The 11,314-nt window shown below is 40.9% G+C and overlaps 2 pseudogenes; both read right to left on the bottom strand.

The window, feature by feature from the left end:
• Positions 1-740: 740 nt before the first annotated feature.
• Positions 741-1,239, bottom strand: LOC102474001 (calmodulin-alpha-like; annotated as a pseudogene).
• Positions 1,240-6,746: 5,507 nt separating this feature from the next.
• LOC106735582 (60S ribosomal protein L6 pseudogene) lies at positions 6,747-7,612 on the bottom strand (annotated as a pseudogene).
• Positions 7,613-11,314: the final 3,702 nt, after the last annotated feature.

Genomic DNA, 11,314 nt, shown 5'->3' with positions numbered 1-11,314 from the left:
GGTCAAATGAAAAATAAATACACAAATAAATAAAGTTAAATTAGAAAAAGCAAGAAACAATTTTTAAAAAAGTTTCTGGTAGAGGGCCAGCAGTATAAAAATATAGTGTATGAGTACCTGGATAATACACCTGTTTTGCAATAGTAGAATTTTGTTTTTTTTGAGAGAGAGATTTTTGCTATAGGGCACATGCACTTGCTGGAGAGACAGAGAGAGAAAGAGAGATAGAAAGTGAGAAATCACACCCCAAGGGTAACGGCCATGCTGTAAACCCTTCTCCTCCATTCTCCTCTTGGGATTTTGGGCATGCACACACATGCTCCTGGCATGAGTTCGTGAGTTTTAAGCCACTGGGCCAGGGACTTAAACTGAAGTCTCTATGTGGGAGCCCAGTGACATAACCCACAACAGTGCAACTTTGAAGTACATACTGTTGACTATCCATAGTCCACGCAGAGTTACAACTCCATACTTCACGCTGACGGTTTCTAATGAAAACAACTTTAAGAAGGCATGACCTAGATGTTTCCTCGTTTGTCCAACTCTATATAGTTTAGATGTGCAGAAAGGCTTAGATCTATCAGAGTTAGACACATATAACATGTTGCTTAATCACCTTTCTAGAATAAGGTCTCAGGATGACAACAGTAAGATAAGGAAGAAAACATGGGGGAATGAGCTCTAATTACTATACACGTGTATCTTTTTGACAGGAGGGAGAAACTTTTTACAGATGAGTTTCAAAGAAAAGGCAAATAATTTTGTACAAAAGAAAGATAACACATTCTGTACAATGTCTTCACTTTGTTGTCATCATGTACAAACCCTTTGGAATATACTTGACCATCACCATCAATATCTGCTTCCTGATCATTTCATCGACTTCTTCAACTGTTAACTTCTCTCCAAGGGTTGTCATCACATGGCGAAGTTCTGCTGCACTAATACAACCATCGCCATCCTTACCAAACACACGGACTGCTCCTCTAACTTCTTCACTGTCTGTGACTTCATTTTTTGTGCCATCGTCAGAAATTCAGGAAAGTCAATAGTGCTGTTACCATCAGCAATTACTTCATTAATCATGTCCTGTAACTCTGCTTCTGTGGGATTCTACCCAAGAGACCTCACTGCAGTTCCCGATTCCTTTGTGGTTACAGTTTCAGCACTATCCTTGTCAAATGGTGAAAAAATGTCTTTGAATTCTGCAATCTGCTCTTCGGTCAGTTGGTCAGCCATGCTGCAAGTGTTCCCAGTTTCATCAAGGGACTACACAACTGCTTGACTCACTCGCTCCACTAGGACTCACTCAGTGTAGTTTTCAAGTTACTTAGGCTGGGGTTTGAACCTTGGTTGACCATGTGGAATCCAGTTCCCTTAACTATTTATTGAACTATGAGGTGAAACCATCAAATTCTTTTTTTTTTAAGAATTCTTTTTTAATTTTATTTATTAATTTATTTATTTTAATTTGGCCAGAGAGAGACACACAGAGAGAGAGAGAATGGAAAGTAAGGAAGTAAGCCACCAGGTCTAGGACTTGAACTGTGGTCAGCATGTGGGAGTGTCCAGCACCTTTATCCCCATGCCACCTGCTGGTCCCTAGTTCTTACTCAGTTTCCCCGCAAATGTCTGTTGTGTATTGGTCAATGTTCTCCAGAGAAACAAACATTATGGAATTATCTCATACAATCACAAGGCAAAGTTCCACAATAGGCTGTCTGCAAGCTGGAGAAACAGGTTCGAGGATTCAGAAATGGAGAAGTTGGTGAAGTTCCACTCTGAGGCCTGAAGGGGGCCATCATGAGGCTGCACCAGACTGCCATAGTAGGAGTTCAGAGTCCATTGGCTAAAAAACTTGGAGTAGGGGTGGAGAGGCAGATGTGTTTGTCCTGTGACAAGCCCGGCAGATTGGATGGTGCCCACCCATACTGAAAGTGAGTCTTCTTATCTCAGCTCACTGACTCACTGACTCACAGGCCAATCTTGTAACATTCTCATAGGAACACACACACACACACACACACACACACACACACACACACAGCAGCGCGTTTTTAAAGCCACTGAGTCTAGGACTTGAACCAAGGTCAACCATATGTGCAGTGTCTTAACCATCATGCCACCTGCTGGTCTTGTATTTCTCTATTTTCTGTTAGAAGGCATATTATCTTTTTCACGGATACCCCAATTCCCTTAATGATTTTTTGTTTTTGTTTTCAGAGCATTTAGCACTACTGAACTTGCATTATTTATTGGTAGGCATATGGTGGGTGTTTTATTTATTTGTCTTGAATACAAAAATCAAGTTTTTTTGTACCTCCCACAACTCTTGGTATATAGTTAACACTCAATACATGTTCATTTGCTTCATTTCAATTTTTTTCCTTTTTTTTTCCATATGGCACTTGTGCTTGTCAAAAAGAGACAGAGAGAAATGATGAAAGGAAATGTGAAAAATCACCATCCTCTCCGCCAGGAGGATGGGCACACCTCATATCCTTCTCCAGTCTCTTCCTGGGATTTTGGGTAATCGTGTACAAGTGCCAGTGTGATTTTTCAAGCTGCCAGGTCTGGGACTAGAACTGCAGCTAACTCTTATGTGGGAGTCCAGTGCATTAACCACCATGCCACCTGCTGGCCCCTCAATATTCTTCTTAATGGTAAATTTACTAAGGAACTTTCTCTTCTCACTAAGATTCTGGTGGAAGCTACTTAACTTGAGTGATGACTTTTAGTTATAGACAACAGAATCCACTCTGGCTACTACTTTAAGCAGAAAATGATTAATAGACATAAGGAATGCAGAATTTCCAGAAGACCTGGGGACCAACCTGGAATGCCACATAGAAGCAATATGGCAGCCATGCCTGTTGTTTCAAAGGAAACTGTTTTCATGGACACCAAAGTGACCACTCTCAAAGAACCGTATGCTTCTGCCATGAGATCCAGTTTCCCTATATATTGCTTCCATCCCACTGTACTCACTTTTTCCTTCCAAATTAGAACATTAGTTACAAGGGAGTCCAAAGATACAGTTTTTAGTTTTCAAACTTCTAAAGTAAAGGAAGGGTAGAAGGAAGAAGGAGGTCATGCTCAGTGAGCGAATCTACAGTAATTGCCACAGCGACAACTGTGTGCCACTAATTAACTTTATGGTCAGCACTGGTTAAGTGACTCCGAGACAGAAGGGACAATGTGGTGCAGGAGTGTGAACCTGACGACGTGACACAACCAGGTGTGCTAGGATCTTGCACAAGTCATTTAACCTACTTGGACTTTCGTGTCCTCATTTATAAAATGGGACTATTCTTAAAAGACTCTTCTAGCTCTATGACTCAAATAAAATTGAACAGAAAATAGAATTTGATTTCAGCGGTCTTTTTTTTTTTTTTTTTTAGAGGTTTTTCCTTTGATTTCATTGGTCTTTTTTTTTTTTTTTTTTTTTAGAGGTTTTTGCTATAGGGCTTGTGTGCTTACCAGAAAGACACAGAGAGACAGAAAGTGAGAAATCACCCTTGGGATGGGGGGCAGGCGGCCATGTCGCAATCCCTTCTCCATTCTCCTCTCAGGATCTTGGGCACGCATGCACACGTGCCCAGTATGAGTTTAAGTCACCAGGTCCAGGGCTCCAATCACGGTCAATTACATTGGAGTCCAGTGACATAGCCACTTCGCCAATCTGCTGGTCCCTCAGCATCCTTTTTCTTCAGAAAATGTCCTGTTAGCCAGCAATAGTTACATCTACAATTTTCTATATTTAGTCTGTTCTTTTCTACTTTTAATTTTGGTTAAATTATTCCCTGAAATACTTTGCTATCCAAATGTAAGATTCCTGGATACCTTTTCAAATGCTGATTTTTCCAACAGGCATGCAAGTCACGAACACAATGAACTGAAAAGAAGGAAGTTCTGGGATCAGCAGATGGCACAATGATAACTTTGCTAGACTCCCATATAGTCGCCTACAGTTCAAGTCCTAGACTCGGTGGCTTAAACCTCAGGCCGGGCACGTGTGTGTGCATACCCAAAATCCCAAGAGGAGACTGGAGGAAAAGGGATTGTAGCCATTCCACCTGGCGAGGTGATTTCTTGCTTTCTGTCTCTGTCTCTCAAGCAAGCACACATACCCTATAGCAAAAAAATCTCTCTAAAAAAAAGAAAAAGAAAGAAAAAAAGGAACTTCTGTCCTTTATTATGTGAATAGGAAGTCTCGACTTAGTTCTCCCCTTCAGGGAAGATGGTTAACAAAAACATCCTTTAGTTTTCCCAGTCATACCAATAAACTTGCCCCCTCATTATTCTCAAAGATGTTTCATAATCAATAAAATGTTTGTAAATATAGGCTTTGAAATCTGTAGGTCTACTCATCTAGGAATCCTAAGCATATTTTTATTAGCCTCACAGTGCCCCCATGAACGCTTCATGAAAAGTTTGTAATTACACATTATGTTGGATTACCTTTGAACTAACTGCTTTTCCTATTAGACTGTATGTTTCTTCTTTTTGTGGTAGAACAGTATGCTATAAATACTGCAAAAATATGGAGTGCTTCACAAATGTTCTTTAAGGGTGGGAGGCATGTCTGTTTTGTTTATGCCTGACTCCCTAAACATCTAACACTGTTTGGCATGTGAAGATTTTCTATATCCATCTGTGGAATGGATAAATAAATTTACAAGTGCCAGACACCACATTCATTACCTACTATATTATATTATCACATGTAGGTTAATACTCACAGTCATACTTTTTTTTAACAGATGAGAACACTGCATTTTAAAGACTTTAAGGGACTCTAACAAAGTCATACAGCTATAATATGGTAAAGCTCAGATTTTGAAGTTGGTCTACAAAGGCCAAGAAACTATTAACCACTGGAGTGACTGCTTCTGAAGTTGGCCTTGTCTATCTTTCAATCAGTTTCATGAAGTCCTTTTACTTCTGGAAATCTCACTAATTTACAGATAATTGTTATTTTTAGTGATTCAGCATTCTCAATGGGTTAAAAAAAAAAAAGATATATTTTACTGACCAAAAATGAGAAGCTATATTTTTCAAGTTACATTGTCCTAGTTACTGATCTAGGACCTCAAGGAATAAAAGGCGGACAGCTAGAAGGTTCCTTGGCTCAATGTCTAGGTCTAATCATTATCATCGTTGTAGCATTTACAATTTTCATCCTTGGAATTCCTCTGTTAATTCTGATCTCTGTGTGTACTGTCTCTGACTCGGAATTCACTTGGTTTGCCTTTATATTCTTAGTCCTAGTAGCTGGATATAGGTAGGGTTTCATAATTTGGTCTTCAAATAATAAGAACCGTCTCCACTATCAAACTAGAGATGTCTCATACAAAAGGTCACGTTGTACTTTTAGTGATTCTTTATATTTCTTTTTTCTTTTTCTTTTTCTCTTTTTGGCCACAGAGCTCATACACTCACTGGAGAGAGGTAGAGAGGGAGAGTGAGAAATTATGGGAGGATGACCAAGCCACAGTCCCTTCTCCTCCATTCTCCTCTTGGGATTTTGGGCATGCATGCACATGCACCCAGCGTGATTTTCAAGCTGCCAGCTCTGGGACTCAAACCACAGTTGGCTATGTGGGAGTCCAGTGCCTTAACCACCACATCACCTACTGGCTCCAGTGATTCATTATATTCTTCACATGCTAGCCAGTTGTAATCTTTGTGTACAAGTTGTTTTACTGCTTGCAATAGTTATTTTCAAATTTGTAATGAAAATTCTATTACTATCATTAATTTTTTGATTAAAAAGTGAAGTAAAATGGATTTTGTGGTGAATTATAAGTGCTAAATTAGTTTACAAAAATATATCATAGATAATCTACTGCTAGAAGTCAGTATTTCTTTCCAGGGTCACTCAAGTAGTCTCTACAAAGATGTTTTCCCATCCCATAAGCTCTGTATATTTTTATTGTTGTTGCTGGAGAACATTTCAAGTAAAAAAAGATATTTTGACATTATTGCATGTTTCCCTATCTGGTACTACATGGCTGAGTTACCCACTGGGTATACCTATGCATGCTTATGCCAAGCAAATGTACTCAAATAGAGTATTTTGGGAAAAGTTATATATTTGTTATTTCTCAAAAAAGCATCAAAGTAGCAATTGGGGAGGGAAATGAGAAGTTGGATTTCCTTACACTTATTTTAGCTGTTTTAAACTACCTATAGTGGGAAATACCACAATATCTAGTGGTAAATTAAATTAAAGTAGTAAAGTAAATTACCTATAATGGGAAATACCACAGTATTTTCAGGGCAAAAGTCCTTTTTATAAAAGTCACCTGAAAGTTTGGCCAGAACTTGCACTTTATCTGAGGACCTTGTGCAAATAAAGACACTTTCTACCTTCCTCTTCAATGCAAAGTCTGTATCCAAGGTCTTGCCCTGGCTTTACCATGAGGCTCTGACCCTTTCTGAAATTATTAATAAGAAGTAAGATTGGCGTAGTGGTTAAGGCACTGAACTCCCACATGGCTGACTGTGCTTCGAGTCCTGACCCCTGCAGCTTGAAGCTCAGGCCAGTCAGTGTGCATGCATGCCCAAAACTCCGAGCAGAGACTGAAGGAGAAGGGATTGCAGTACGGCTATGCCCCCTGGGAAATGACTTCTCTCTTTTTCTCTCTTTGTCTCTGGCCAGCACTAGTGCCCTGTTATCAAAAATATCTCTCTCTCTCTCTTTTTTATGATCAGTTATTTAATTAGGTTCTTGGTAAAAAAATTTAGAACACCAATTTGTGAGGATAAATTACATTTGTGAGGGTGAATATTGACTGCAGGTAGCCCTGGAGCTGAGGAACAGCTTTGATTTTGGGGAAAATTTGTGAGTCCACAGCTTTCCAATCAACCTTGCATTGCTTTGTAATCTTGTATTTCTCCTCTGTGTTGAAGATCTCACCTTCCTGGTGTCTGGACTTCCACAGCTGCTTCTTCTTGAAGGATGCATCAGTAAAGTGTTTGGGGATTTTTACTTTGCTAATATCAGTTTCTGTGGAGGTGGCGATGACAAATTTCTGGTGTGTTCTACACAGTGGAACTCAATTGAGAACCAGTGGTCCAGTCACAAGAAGCAAGCTACTGCTCAGCTGCTTCAGGAAAACCACCCTCTTGCCTCGGTGGTGCCCAGTGATGATGATCAGGATGGTCCTAGGAGTGATGCTGGCTGAAGGGGTTTTTTGCTGACTCACATGCTGAGTGAAGGGGATTCTGCCATGGCTCAACAACTTTCGAGCACAGCTTTATTAGAATAATACCTAGGCTTTTTGCGAAGTTTAACCACCCGGGTACCTCCATTCTTGTCCCCACCGACTGGTTTTGTGACATTGGTAAGAACCTTCTCCTTTTTCTCTTCAATCCTGGATTTAGTGGCTGAGTATTTCCTCCTGTACACGGCCTTCCTGGAATACATGGCAGACCGGGAGTATCTGCCGATGCCCCGGACTAGGACAGGGTTTTGGCCACAATGGGTTTCCCCCTCTTGTGCTTCTTAGCCTTGGGGGTCACCCTTATTAACCTTACTGCTGGCATCAGACTTCTTGGCTGCAGGTTTCTTCTCAGTATCCTGCTTTGTAGCTTTTTCACCGGCCATCTTGTATAGTGGGAAAGAGAACTAACCAAAAATCTCTTAAAAAAAAAAAGGAAAGAAAGTAGTTTGGCTTATTTGAATTAGCAGAATTAGCAGAATCACTATAATCACTATAAAATCTGATCATGATTCTTGTCTCTCCATTTAAAATCCTTCTGTATCTGGAAGTTTCCCCTCTATCCAACCTTTAATGAGCTCGTCACATCTTTAGTCCTCATTTATAACCTGGCACCAGAATCATCAATATCTCCTGGGGCACTGCTGAACACACAGCACCTGAAGCCTACCTACTGGATACAAATCTGCATTTCAGTGAGATCTCCAAGCCACACATAGGCATGCTAAAGTTTGAAAGACACTGTTGTAGGAAAACTCATTTATGACCTGGCACCAGAATCATCAATATCTCCTGAACTTGGTGCACTGCTGAACACACAGCACCTGAAGCCTACCTACTGGATACAAATCTGCATTTCAGTGAGATCTCCAAGCCACACATAGGCATGCTAAAGTTTGAAAGACACTGTTGTAGGAAAAAATATGAAACATACACACTTCGATCCTTTTACTTACTGATTAAAATCTCTAATGTATATTTTCTCTGACAGAAGAACCTCTGTTAGGATGTTTTCTGCAGTAAAGAACAGAACATCCAACTAAAACCAGCTTACACAGTAAGGACATCTACCATCCACAATAACACGAAGTTAAAGGTACAGTAACTCCAGATTGGGTCACGGGTATCATCAAGGACCCAGTCTTTCATCGTCTGGTGCTACTTTCAGCGTAACTTAGTCCCCAAGATCGCAGCATCACAGCTACAGTTCCAGGCATCACACGCCCAGGAACGGCAAATCCAGAAGAGGAGGAAGTTTGTCTCCTCTCACACATGTCTTTTCTTCAGCGAAGACACTGTCCCCAGAAGCAGCCCCCGCCCCAGCAGACTTCTCAGAGGGCTTGATAATCCCAACTGTAACTGAAGGATACAGAATTACCTTGTTTGGCTGAAACTAATTAATATATTCATGATCCTGACACATGCAATCATGAATCTTTTCTCTTCCTTTGAGCCAGAAGAAAGGGGAAAGGTGGGGTGGGGATGGGGAGTCCTTGCCACTAGGAAGACAACTGATGACAATTCTGCCTTCACGGTTAACAGAAAACCCACATAAAATAGGAGGGACAGACATTCTTTTAAAGGAACGAATCCCTCTGGTTAACATATATCCACTATAAGCATAACTGACTAGACATGCACATGTAATTACTGTTGGGCTTCAGTGGACTTTATTGTACTCTGTGTTTTATGCCAGTGGCATCCTGATGTGTACCTTGTTCATCAATAGGCTTGCATTAAAATGGTCGGGGGCAGAGCTTGACCCCGGTCAGAAATTGGGCCTATTGCCATGATTTCTAACTTATCTGCTAGTCTTCAGACTTCCCTCCAGTGCCTTCAGATATATAGTGACTCCAGACGCTTCTTTTCACAAATACTTTCTTTTTCAAGCTTGAATTGATTTTGTTAGTCTTCTGATTCAAATCCCTCTAGGGTGTTTGTTTCACTGTCTGTTGGATAAAGTCTGAGTTCCTTGTCGTACTATACATAATGTCTTTCCCAAGTGGGCCACAGGTCATCTTTCCAGTCCTATCCCATGACTCCCCTTCCATTCCCTTATCTCACCAAAGACTTGCTCCTTCCTTTACAGTCTGAATGGTCTCCACCCAGTGACTGAGTTTCTCAGACTGTTTTATAATTAGCTGTTACAGGATCTGGTTCCCCAGGAGAATGAGCGTTCATTTAAGGCATGGGCTCTTCCTGTTCCCAGTACGGTGTCTGGCAGTGCAGGCAATGCATAAACAGAGAATAACATATGTAGAGCAGGGGTTGGCAAACTTTCTTAAAGAAGCAGACAGTACATTTTCTCAGCTTTGCAGGGCATAAGATGTCTCACAACTACTCAGTTCTGTTGGTAAAGTGTGCAGACAACTGCAAAGAGCTAGGTGTGACTGTTTCCATAAAACTTTATTTAAAAAACCAGCTGGCTGGCTAAATTTGGCCAGTGGGACATATTTTGCTGGCCTGTTATAGGTGAATCAATATTGACAGTAAACATGTTTGCTCCTGTAAATGACTTTCTCTCTTTTTTTTCCATACAACCTTGAGGCCCCTCTAGGTCTCAAACGCCATCTTTAGGTCATTCTTTAGACATATATCTACTGGATGATACCTCTCCAGTGTTCGGGCTTCTTGGTCTTTTCCTTGACTCTATCAAAAAGATGCCAGCAGATGGTGTAGTGGCTATGTTGCTAGACTCCCACATAGTCAACTGAGGTTCAAGTCCTAGACCCAGTGGCTTAAACTCACGTAGGGCCCTTGTGCCTATGTGCCCAAAGTCCTGAGAGGACAACAGAGGAGGAGGGATTGCGGCATGGCCATCCCCCTGGGGAGGGGAAGTGATTTCTCATTTTCTGTCTTTCTGTCTCTCTCGGTCTCTCTGGTGAGCACATGTGCCCAATAGCAAAAAATCGCTCTCTCTAAAAAAAAAAGTAAATTAAATAAATAATAAAAAAAGATTAAAGGTAGCAGAGTTACAAGCAAGACTCATAAACACAATATTTCCTACACAACAAAGGGTTTGAGTGTTCATCCTAATGGTATAATGATCCCTATGGACTCCTGTGTGATTTGAATAATTTCTCTTCTGAACATTAGTTAACTGAAACACTGGATTTAAAATGTAAAACCTGAAGCTGGAATCATGACTAGAAAAGTGTCAGGGAGCCAGCAGGTGGCCTGGTGGTTAAGACACTAGACTCCCACATGGCTGACTACAGTTCGAGTCCTGGACCTGGCAGCTTGCCTTCTCAATTTCTCTCCCTCTCTCTGGTGAGTGTGCCTGCTGTACAGCAAACTAACAACTAATGACAAAAAAAAAACAAAATCACATAAATAATTTTTTAGAGAAAAAAAGTATTGAACTTTCATTATCTCCCCAAATCCCTAGAAAATTCAGTGCTTTTGGGGTGGGCAGGTGGCATGGTGGTTAAGTGCACTGGACTCCTACATGGCTGACCACAGTTCGAATGGTCAAATTAAAAATAAATAAAGTTAAATTAAATCATTCTTTTATAAAAAAATAAAGAAGAGTCAGTGCCTTTTGGTGGAAGGTTTCTTTACACTCGAGGTTTTCATCCTTGAAAACGGAGTTCAGTCAAGCAGTTCTTGACATTATTCGCTACTCACTTCGCATGGGCAAGACAGAGTGAGTCTTCCCAATGAAGAATAAGCTGAGTGTGCTTGGCTTTGCTCCTGACCTCATCTCTCCACACTCTTGGGATTAAACTTGCTTAGAGCAAGCACAATTTTGTATCTGTTGCTTATGCTATAAAAATACTTACCACTGGGACCAGCAGTTAGTGTAATGGCTATGTCGATGGACTCCCATGTAGTTGACCGTGGTTCGAGTCCCAGACCCAGTGGCTTAAAACTAATGCCAGGCGTGTGTGTGTGTGTGCGTGTCCAGGATCCTGAGAGGAGAATGGAGGAGAAGGGATTGTGGCATGGCCATCCTCCCAGGGGGTGATTTCTTGCTTTCTCTGTCTGGTGAGTGCACGCGCCCTGGAGCAAAAAACTTTCAAAAAAAAAAAAAAATACCAGCTAGAGAAGTCACCCTGGGTCAATGTTGTCTATGAGCGGGTTCGGTT

The sequence above is a fragment of the Tupaia chinensis genome, unplaced genomic scaffold (genome assembly GCF_000334495.1).
Source record: "Tupaia chinensis unplaced genomic scaffold, TupChi_1.0 Scaffold000447_1, whole genome shotgun sequence".
In the NCBI taxonomy this organism is placed as follows: domain Eukaryota; kingdom Metazoa; phylum Chordata; class Mammalia; order Scandentia; family Tupaiidae; genus Tupaia; species Tupaia belangeri.
The sequence above is the reverse complement of the archived record's forward strand: the minus strand, read 5'-3'. Positions and strand labels throughout refer to the sequence as shown.